Raw genomic sequence first — 11,577 nt, 5'->3', positions numbered from 1 at the left:
TAGTGCTGAGGTGCACCCCTACTACCTCCTCCGCCTGAAGAAGCACTGTTTCAGAGAAGAAAATATCCTTATTCAAGGCTTTTCAAAAGTACTCTCTCTAGCTCAGGCCTAGCTACACAATTTTTTTGTTTATTTTATTTGAAAGTTTAGCTATACATCCTTCACAAACAGAAGTTAAAAGCGATACAATTAATCTGTCACTTAGCATATAAAACTAACTTAAAATTCTCAGAGAGTTGAACATATATATTGCCAGTCATTTTGCTTTTGAGTTATTTTACAATAGTCTGTCATTGAGGGGAAAAACAAACACCCTACCTGAAACGAGAAGCACCCCCTTCTGCAATCGCACTCTCCACTTTGGCGGCTTGACAACGAAGAATCTTCAAAAGAATAATAAATTGACAGGGTGGGGGGAAAAAAAACCTAGAACGACAAATCAGAGTTCACATTACAATTATTCGCTTGTGCTTATAACAGTTCTTTTCTTCAGCAGGATGACATCTATCAACACAAACCACATTATTTGAGTTTAACTACGTGCTTTTATTAAAAAGGAGTCCCCCAGACCTTAAATACAGCTTGAAAGTCAGTTTATTCCTTCACTTATGTGCAACACTTGATGACATCAGCAACATAAAGCAATGTAGGGACATCCTCAGAAAGCTCGATTATGTGACCATAATCGTTTCTCTTGTGGCCAAAAATAAGATCTAAATTCTTGTCTGAGACCCACCCTTTTTTTACCGGTTACTTTAAAAAAAAATTCTACAGTCTGATGTCATATTCGCTTAAGAGTTTGTCTAGTTTTAAAATTAAGATTTATTTGTACTATTGTGAAGTTTGGCAGGAACAGCCACGCAATAATGTCAAATCTAACAGGAATGCATCCTAAAAACTGTAGTGTGAACAGATGTGCCAGATCATAAAGTGTTTAATCCAGGCCTATTTACGATTACGTGAATATCTAATCCATATAAAAGATAGTCATTTAACTACAGAACCGCTTTAAGCCCCATTTGCCTCATCCCTACAAATGGTTAAGATTCAAAGATGGAGGTAGTTTGATCATGCCCAGAAACGTGGGTGGCCTTTAAAAGATAAATCAGAGCAGTACTCATCATGGAAGTAGTCTGCTCTGAAAACAAAAGATCGAGCATCTGAACAGTTCTTTGTTTCAAAATTTTGCTTCTATAACCTTTTCTACTGGCTCAACCATTTAAAAAAATTAAGCGAGGAGATCAAGCATGATGGAGCCCAGAGCTCTCGACACCAGAGGGTGAAACCATGAAAGGTGTTTGTTTTCCCCCTGAGGAAGTCCCCCTCCCTCCTATGCGTGTTTGGCAGGTAAGCGCTACCACCTACTCTTTAGAGATACTTTCCGCTTGAGCAATACACCTTCTAATCCTGCCCTGGCAGCTCTTTCCCCCCCGCTTCTCTCCAGCCGCCTGCTCAGGCTGGGGGCAAGGGAAGGGAACAAGAGGTGGCTGCAGCCGAACAAAAGGGCTGCGGGAAACGCAGGCGGCAGCAGCGGCGCCCCCGCAGGACACAGGCACTTCCCCCCCCGCCTCCCTGCCGCACGGAGCCCCGAGCGCCCCCCTCCCCCCGGCGCCGCCCGTTCCTAGGCTCAGCAGGCCGGGCCGGCTCTTTGTTCTCGGCGAGGGAAGCAGGAAGCCCCCAGCCCGCCCTCTGCAGGGCGACGGGCCGCCCCCCCCCCGCTACACGCAGCCCGCGAGGGCCTCGCGCCCAGACAAAGCGCTTCCCCCTTCGCTGGCGCAGGGAGGCACCCGGGGGAAAAGGGCGGGGGGGGGGGGGGGAAAGAGTTCCTCCGGATCGAGAGGCTCATCCGCCCACCCCCCGGGAGGGGACCCTATGGGGGCGATCAGGGTCCCGAAGGCGCGTCCCCCTCTTGGGCAGGTCGTGGTCAGGGACTCGCCCCTCCCCGGGGCAGATCAGGACCCCTCGCCCTCCATCCCGATATGCGCGAGGGCAGGCAGCTTTTCCAGGGTTACGCGGGAGCCACGCTGCCTTCCCCGGAGGACTCGGTTCTCTGCTTCCCCTTTTTCCCGCTGCGAGCGGGTTGAGGCGCCCTTCCAAGGGCAGAGCCAGTAACCGGCTCCCTCCACCGCGCCTCCCCACGCCCGACCCGCAGCCAGTCCCTCCCCACGGCTTCTCATCCTGGCCGGACGGGCTGCGAGTCTCTGCCCTTCGCCCACCGGCCGGGGAGAAGCCGGTCCCGGCGGCCGGGGCAGCCATTTTGTAGTGAAGAAAGAGGGGGAGGCGAAAAGAAGATGGCGGCCATTTTACCAGCGGCCATTTTAGACAACAGTACCCCCCAGCGCTGTCCGCCGGCACCGGCTTCCTCACCTTCCCTGGGGCCTCGTCAGCTTCACCGGGTCCCGGCGGCTACCAAGGGCGGGGGGAGAGGCGACAGAAGGGAGGGGGAAAGAGGGAGCCGGGGACCGGGGTAGGGAGGGGGGGGAGCGTACGACGCAGGACGAGCCTCCGAATCACCCAAGCAGGAGCAGCCAAAAGCTTCCTTCGACCACCTCCATAGAGATCCAACTCGCAGCCGCTTCTAACGCGCACTGAGCCAACCCCACTAACTTTATTACCCTGCGCGCAACCTACCCCGCCTCAGCACACCAACAGCCAATCGCCGCCGGAGACTCCGCCCACCCCCGCCAATCAGAGCAGAGGAAGGGGGCGGGGACAGAGCAAAGATGGGGGAGGAGCGAGCAAGGAAAGCTTGGTTGAATAGCAGCACCTCCGCAGTGCAGCACCGGTATGCGCAAAGGCATTTACGCCGACGGGCTTGCGTAGCTGACTGGGTGAAAGGGGGACGGTTGCGCAAGCGGCGCAACCATTCAATGGGGGCTGCCTGCCTGCCTCTCTTCTTTGCTGTGTGTTCCTATGTTTCTCCCATCAAGCAGGCCCCTGCTTCAGGAGGGTGAAGGAGCAGTCCCAGTGCATTACATCGGGCTGCCCTGCTCAAAGCGAGCAAGGGGAGGGGACGTTTTACCGACTACTATACACTACTACTCATCCTCTCTGACCAGGTTGAAAACACACTTACATACTGTTGCCACACACTACACGAAGGGTAGGCAACCTATGGCACGGGTGCCGAAGGCGGCACACGAGCTGATTTTCAGTGGCACTCACGCTGCCCGGGTCCTGGCCACTGGACTGGGGACTCTGCAATTTAATTTTAAATGAAGTTTTCTAAATATTTTAAAAACCTTATTTACTTTATATTCAACAATAGTTTAGTTATATATTATAGACTTATAGAAAGAGACCTTCTAAAAACGTTAAAATGTATTACTGGCACACGAAATCTTAAATTAGAGTGAATAAATGAAGACTCGGCACACCACCTCTGAAAGGTTGCCGACCCCTGCACTACACGGTTATACATTGTGATCTGAGCCTGAAAACAGCTGCATGAAGGACCGTTGCCATGGGGGCTGCAGGGGTCTAGTCCCCTGCATCCAATTCTAGGGATGCATTCCCTGTTTAGAGGCCACCTAGGGTACAGTAGATGGATTCAGCTGGTAGAGCTGTTCAGTCCATCGCATGGCATCATGCAACTGACATGGTTGATGATGATTTAGGAGGCTGGTTCTGACTTGCATGGTTTATACTGTGTTTAACAATCGTTCTTGAACATGGTTGTAGCTATGATAGCACAGTTGGATGCTTTGCCAGGGAAGGACTTTTGCTGCTGCTACGACTGAGAGCACATGCACATTTCACAATGCAGCTACGAGGCAGATGAAAGTTTTTCCTTAGATTATAAATCACAGTTCTTTCATCCTCTTAACTGATATTTTTGCACATTATTTTAGAGTACAGTCTTGTCAATAGTAACCGTCATTATCAGACATGCCAAACCTGCAAAAAAACAAAAAACAAACCCAAACCGCAGAAATTGGGCTTGTTTTTTGCTTAATTGGCTTGAGAGTCGCTTGTTGGCTAGTTTTTGTCTTGTTGCCCTTTTAAAACAAAAAAACAAAAACAAAAACAAAAAAACCCACCATCTGCTCCCGGCAAGCAGGGGGGAAAGAGTCGAGGTGCACAGCGGGCCCATGCCAGTCCCAGACTGCACGCCAGGGGGAATCTAGGCACTGTATTTTGCCCAGAACCGTGATTGTTCAGCTTCCAAGACACACTTCGAAATATAGCTATTCTCTCAAACTATTGTTTTTTCCTCACTTTTCAGAGGGTGGTGGCAGAAATAAAATGACAGGTTTGAGTACATACAAGGATGGTTATAGGAGAGTCTGAGTTGGGGGGCAATTGGGAGAATTCTACTTATTGACATTGGTCCAAAGTGCATGTTATAAAGATTTAAAGATTAAATTAATATTTCATATATGCAGCCTGAGCTTTTAAGGAGCATACTCTAATCACGTAAAATAAACAACAGAGCCCTGATTGGAGCACTAAACTGTCAGCTATAACTATGACCATGTTAAAAGTTGTGAAGCATGGTAAACTATGCTTAGCAATAGTGTTCAGGGCCAACGAGGGCGGGGGGGGGGGGGAGCCAGTACAAATTAACGGGGCCTGGTGGTCCGGAAGGGGACCTGGGGCCTGGCTTTCCCCCCCCCCCATTTTGTCGGCCCTGTTTAGCGAGTTCGCCCTTGCTGGGGGGGCCCAAAAAAATTCTGGGCCTGGCTTCCCCCCTCCTCTAGTCAGCCCTGTTTAGCCGGTCCACCCTTGCTGGGGGGCCCGAAAATTTTTTTTTTCCACCGAGGCCCAAACGCGCTCTCGGCGGCCCTGAGTGTTGCTCCTTCTTCTGACAGTCTCAGCAATCTGGCAAATGGTAGCACAGGTCTAGGCCAAGGGCTTTGCAGGTCAGTACCCAGCAGAGGTTGAATATACTCCTGTACTCTACCTAGTGGTTACACAATACACTAGTTCTAGAAAAGTGGTGGTTAGATGACATGAAGGGTAATCTCTTCTTCCAGGAATAATAGCCCAACTTCAAGGCCTGGTTCCCAGAGAACTGTATCTCAAGAATGGACTCTAAACAGAGCCAAGGCAGAGAGCAAACTCTCCTACAGCTCACACAGCCATTTCTTCCTGGACCACTGACCTCTACACAGAACTTGCATAACCCCAAACTAACAAACAACAAGTGCCATCCCAAAGCTGAACATTTGCTTGCACACTAGAAGAACTTGGAAGACTGTGTAACAGCACCACCTCATGATGTGTGCCATAACAATATTATAATTTTCTAAAAGGCTTGGTCTACACTACAGAGATAAGTCAACGTAAAGCATCTTACCTCAACCTAATTATGTCAGTGTCTACACTAGAATGCTGCTTCTGCCAAAGTAAGCGGCCTGCTACACCGACATAACCACCTCCACGAGAGGTATAGTGCTTATTTCAGTGTAGTTAGGGCAGCATAGTGTAGCATCTGTGTAGACACTGTATTACTTAGATCTGCTGTTGGCTGTCATTCTTGTCAGTTTCATGGCTCCAGCTGTAAACCCCAGGCTGCTCTGCTGAGCAGGAGGCAGCTGTGAAACTGACAAGAATGTCAATTTCACTGCTGGTAGGCTTCCAGCAGTGAAACTGAGCCCCTACTTGGCTCACAGCTCAGGCTGTCACCCTGGGGAGGGTGGGTTACTCCACTATGAGCTCCGCACTGCTGTCAGTGTCCCACTTCAGTCATGCAAGTGCTCCTGGTGAGGATGTGCACCATCGGTGGTGGGTACAATAGGCCAGGCAGGTTAAGCCTCCCCTAACCCAGGCCATAGCCCCGCCCATGCTTTGCTCCAAAGTCCCACCCTTGCTCCCCCGAAGCCAGCAGGGGCTGAGCTTGGGTCGGCGGCTGGCGGCCCGGGGCAGCTCAGGCCAGCCTGAGGGTTGGGCCAGTGCTTGGTCCTGCCCGGTCCTACTGGCGGCTGCCCCAGGCCACCAGTAGGCCCGAGGACCGGGCAGGACCAAGCACTGGCCCAACCCTCAGGCTGCCCCAAGCTGCCCCAGGCCAAGGGCCAGGAGCAACTTAGGTCAGCCCCAGGCGTGCCGGTGGCCAGGGGTGACTCAGCCGGCTGGCAGCCTGGGGGGTCAGGCTCGTGCTGGCTGGCAACCAGGGGTGGCTCAGGCAAGCCCATGGCTGAGGGGTCGGGGTGATTTGGCCAGGGCTTCTCTGGCTGCAGGGGGAAGGGGGGCCCTCAGGGCTCTGGTGGGCGAGTGGGGAAGGGGCCAGGTAGGTGGACTATCCTTCCCGAAGGTGGGGGCCTCACCCACTGCCCATGATGTACACTATGGGCAGAAGGAGGGTAGCATGAACACCAACAGCCAATTGAATTACTGCGGTGGCTGTAGGTCGACCTAAATTAAAATCAACCTAATTTTGTAGTGTAGACAAGCCATAATACAATTATAGCTTGCAGTTCAGTGTTTTGGTGGGGATGAGGCTTTTAATTTGTATTGAGTAAAATTTATCCCTGCACTGAGTGCCCACCTCAGGCACTATGCATCATTTAAACCAGTCATAAGAAGGGCAGGAAGTCTCACTCAGCTGGTTGAAGTCAATGGGAGTGTGCTTATATACACTAGTTCAAATAAGGCTGCATCTGTGGCAGTATTAGGTGGATTCCTAGGTCATGCAGGATCCCTAGAAGCTACAGAATAAATGCTAGACTGACTTTAACCTCCTAAAGAATCAGGATCTCTTCCTTTTTATCACAGCCCTGGATGGGTCATGCCAGAGGTTTCCTTAACACTAAACTTCCACAAACACCCACATTAGCTCTGGACAATCACCTACTGTGCCTTTTTTTTTTTTTTTTTTTTTTAATAATATAATTAAAGCTGGCATGACAGAAGCGTAGGGCAAGTGATTGAAAGTGACACACTAACTCTTGCACCCTGCAGCTGGGAGGTCCAAACAAGTGGCTTTACTGGAGGCCTCTAATTTTCCAGAACCAATTCCTGTTCTTAATACTTTGTAGTAGGCTCCCAACACCTTATATCACTGTCCAAAAATTTATGTGAGGCCTACCATGGCGCACTGATATAGGCCTTTGTGTTTTCCCTCTTCAGTAGGATGACATTAATCCAAAGTATTTTCCTCTATCTAATAACAATAAGCATTAACAACAGTTTACCTATAAGATTCTAGATGAAAAAACCTGAACAGACTATTTAAAAAAAAATTTCATGCACAGACACATATGCTGTATGTAGGCAAACACACATAGGGACTGTTTTAAAAAAAAAAAAAAAAAAAAAAAAAGAAAGAAAGAAACTAGGAAGCTCAAGATTTCTTTATGACTTGGGGTAGAGGAATATTTTTTTCCCCTCACTTGTGTTTTGTCAAAAGGCAGCCTCTCCAAGGAGCGTTACAGCAACAACCTGGGCCTTGAGCCTGCATGGGGTTCACACAGGCAGACCTCTGCACCTGTCCACAGCTCCAGTAATATCAGCAGGGTTCCATGTGGATATAGGGTCTGCGCACACAGAGGCGATTGTGAGATCAAGGCTTAAGATATTAAAGCATAATTATTTAGGGTGGTACACCTCTACCTCGATATAACGCTGTCCTCGGGAACCAAAATATCTTACCGCAGTATAGGTGAAACCACGTTATATTGAACTTGCTTTGATCCTCCAGAGTGCGCAGCCCAGCCCTCCCCCCTCCCCCGAGCACTGCTTTACCGTGTTATATCTGAATTCGTGTTATATCAGGGTAGAGGTGTACCAGGCTTCAGTCAAGTAAAAGATTTTGAACAGTAGTACAGAACAGATCCAAAAATTTGCGTTCTTGGGGTTTAAAAAAAAAAAGTGTTAGTACTCAGAATTTTGGAAAACCAACTTGAAATGAGGGATTGTGTTTTGCTTTCAATTACAGGACATTCCCCTACAGAGCTTGCAGCACAAATATTCCAGCACTGTGCTAGGGTACAGGATCCCAAAGTGGAAGTGAAGTAGAAGCTCAATCATTTGACTTTCTCTAATAAGTCTTTGTTGGGCAGTGGGTAGAAACCACTATTTATTTATTTATGTAAGCAAATTATGTGGGTGTTGATTAGCAGACCATTGTATCAACCTCATTAGTTTTTAAAAAAACTACACTACAAAATATTTACTTCTATATTATAGTAAAAAAAAAAAAAAAATAATGAACGTTAAACTACAATTGCTAAATAAACTAACAGAATACAGCTCATGGTGCATGATCCTTACTTTTTAAATTGTGCTTGTTCTCTTAGGCCCTGACACTGCAAATGTGCATGTAAGTAGCTGCGTACATAAGTAGTCCCATTGACTTGAATGAGACTATACAGGCGCATAAGTGTTTGAAGAAGTGGGCCATTAATGTGAGCCTGCAAGGTGCTGAGTATCTCTGGAGAGTTGGTTTCTCTTCCTCTTTACTACTGCTAAAAATGTTGGCAGGACAAATTAGGCTTTGAAATACCAGTGTCACATAGATTGCCCATCTTAATAGTACCACCAACCAACACGGAAGGCACACCATTACTCACGTCTGAGAGCTGCATAGCCCAATCACTAGTACAGTATCCTGCACATATCTTACTTGAAGGGGTTTCTATATTATCCCACTTTGCTCCAGACAATCAGCCATATGTTAATCAGTTATCAGTTTCAGTACCCCCTTTGACCGGTCATCTGTGGTCCTGATGACTAACTTATGATAAAGGTTCTCCAAACTACCCTATCCTCACACCTTTCCGCCCCTTAAAATATCATCTTTTTTCATAATGTCACTTATACTGAACACCAGCTACTCAATGTCCGGAAGAATCCAGAGCCAGGACTGATCTAGCTATACCTCTCCTCATCAGTTGCCTCTCTGTGGGTATAGAATAAGTTGCCTCTTTAACAAATAGTTATTATCTATAATCTTTGTTCCATGTTTTGTGCCATCTCTGTGACAGGTTTTCCTCTTGCTGCTGCTGTTCATTGGCACCTGGATTGTTCCTTAAGGTTGGGTCCACTGCCTTTTTTTGGTAAAGAGAGAAAAAAGGTTTAAAGAAGCCTCAACATCCTTTCTTCACCCTACATCAGAAACATGATTTTCAACATGGACTGCTAACTCCGAAAGTAAAAACTCAGTCTGGTCCTCTAGAATCTAAATCCAATTTCAGTACTGCACATTGTGACTTGGTGACTAATCAGGAAAGCTAAGACCCTGAGAAATGCTCTATGTGGGTGTACCCTTACACTCATTCAAAACCCCACTAATGTCAGCGTACATCCCCATTGACTGACATGGAACAGTTGCAAGATTAGGGAAGTTTACAACCCATCACTGAACATTCAGGAATATCTTTTTATGTTATCAGAGTTTCAGGGTAACTGCATCTGTATTTCCCCCTCCATGGTCCCTCAAAGGGCACCCGCTGAAAGGTTTCTGGCTCCTAGCTGTCACCCAGCCTGGGTAGAGACCCATCTCACTCCCTTCTGACTGGGGTTTTAAGGCTGCACAACTCCCTGCATATCTTCAGCAAGTTAGTTTGCCTAAAAGGCCAGTGCCTGTACTTCGCTTTCTCTGCAAGGGCTATGGATAGTGTATTGCCAGCATTGCAGTTCCAAGTTACCACACAACTCTTTCCAAGAATAAATGTGTTTCCTTAAATAAAAGCATTATAGTGAAAACAATGAAAACTTTACCAGAGGTCACTGCTACTACAGCATAAGGCTCTGGTAGTATCAGTCCTTCAAACCTCACAACTGTGGAATTACTCACTCCCCAGAAAATCCATTTAACATGAACGGTCCCAAAAATCGGTGCTTGTCTGGCACATTCAAAAATTTCTCCCAAGCCCCCTCTTCTGACCTTCAAACAACCCTCCCCTCCCCCCCAACTTCACCAAGCTCATCATCATCCCACAGACCAGACCCTTTCAGAACAGATGAAAAACCTGTAAACATATCTCCACTGCTATGAGGATCAATACCCCCCAACATACCTTTCAAGATCCCTTGGTCCTACATGCCTCTCATAACATGCATTGGATAAGGTACACCACATCAAATGCCACAACAACTATGTGGGAGACAATCATGCCGGTCTCAAATGAACTCACACAGAAAACTGATAAATGACGAAGACATTCTATCACCCAGAGATGAGCACATTTCACAAAGCAATCACTCCATAGCTGATCACTCAGTCCCTGACGTCAAAGGAAATCTGCACAACACCTTCAAAAGACAAATCTGGGAACTTAAATTCATAACTTTAATGTTGCCTCTGTAAGTTCATAGTGTCCAACAGTTTTATGGTTCATTACAATGTGTAACACACCCTACTGCCTGCTAACCCTTAACTGCCCACTTCATTTTAAGTCCGTGGTCTCCAACCTTTTTACACCCAAGATCACTTTTTGAATCTAGGGGCAACCCAGGATCTACCCCCCCTTCCCCAAAGCTCCGCCCTGCTCACTCTACCCCCCCCCCCATTGCTTACTCTCCCCCACCCTCACTCATTTTCACCAGGCTCGGACAGGGGTTCGGGAGGGGATGCGGGCTCTGGACTGGGACCGAGGGGTTTGCTGTGTGGGAGGGGGATCTGCGCTGAGCCTGGGGCAGTGGGTTTGGGTGAAGGAGGGGGTGAGGGGTGCAAGCTCTAGGATGGAGTTAGGGTGCAGAAGGGGACTCTGGGCTGGGGCAGTGTTGGAGTGCAGGAGGGGGTACAGGCTCTGGGAGGGGGGTCAGGGTTGGGGCTTGGGGTGCAGGAAGAGGTTCAGGGTGCAGAAGGGGGTATGGGGTGCTGACTCCAGGAGGGGGCTCAGGGTTGGGGTGCAGGAGGTGGTTTGGGGTGCTGGCTCTGGGAGGGGGCTCAGGGATGGGGTGCAGCATCCCGCTGGGCAGCACTTACCTCCGGCAGCTCCCAGTGGGCAGCGGGTGCAATGAGGCTAAAGCAGGCTCCCTGCCCTATCCTGGCCCCACACTGCTCCCGGAAGGGGCCAACATGCCCCTGCGGAGTGACAGGGGGCACGTGGCTCTGCGCACTCCCCTCTCTGCAAGCACCGCCCCCACAGCTCTCCCGGCCAATGGGAGCTGTAGGAGGGGGTGCTTGCAGGCAAGAGCAGTGTACAGAGGGAGACTCCTGGCCCCGGAGCCACGCTGGCCGCTTCCAGGAGCGGTGTGGGGCTGGGGTAGGTAGGGAGTCTGCATTAGCGGCAGCCACACTGCACCACAGGAGATCGCGATCGACCGTTTGGTGATCACTGTTTTAAGTGGTCTCCTACAGCATGCAGGAACCTCTTATGGTTAACAATCTGTCCCTTCTTATATATAGCTTAGACACTTTGGTTACCTTCTCCCGACCTGAGGAATAACTTAGTAGAAGGGACAAGCTTTCAACCTTCACAAACAGAAGTTGGTCCAATAAAAGTGGACTAAACCTACCTTGTCTCTCTTATGTCCTGGAACCAACATGGCTACAACACTGCAAACAACATTTCAATATAGTAATTGGAACTCTTTACACTTCTCAAGTGTCACATCTACCCCAGATGTGTCTGAGCCATCAGAGTTTTGCTTTATCTAGTCAGCTTCTGAAAATCAAGCTCTATATAAATT

Source organism: Emys orbicularis, chromosome 4 (assembly GCF_028017835.1).
Source record: "Emys orbicularis isolate rEmyOrb1 chromosome 4, rEmyOrb1.hap1, whole genome shotgun sequence".
Taxonomy (NCBI): Eukaryota; Metazoa; Chordata; order Testudines; family Emydidae; genus Emys; species Emys orbicularis.
The sequence above is the reverse complement of the archived record's forward strand: the minus strand, read 5'-3'. Positions refer to the sequence as shown.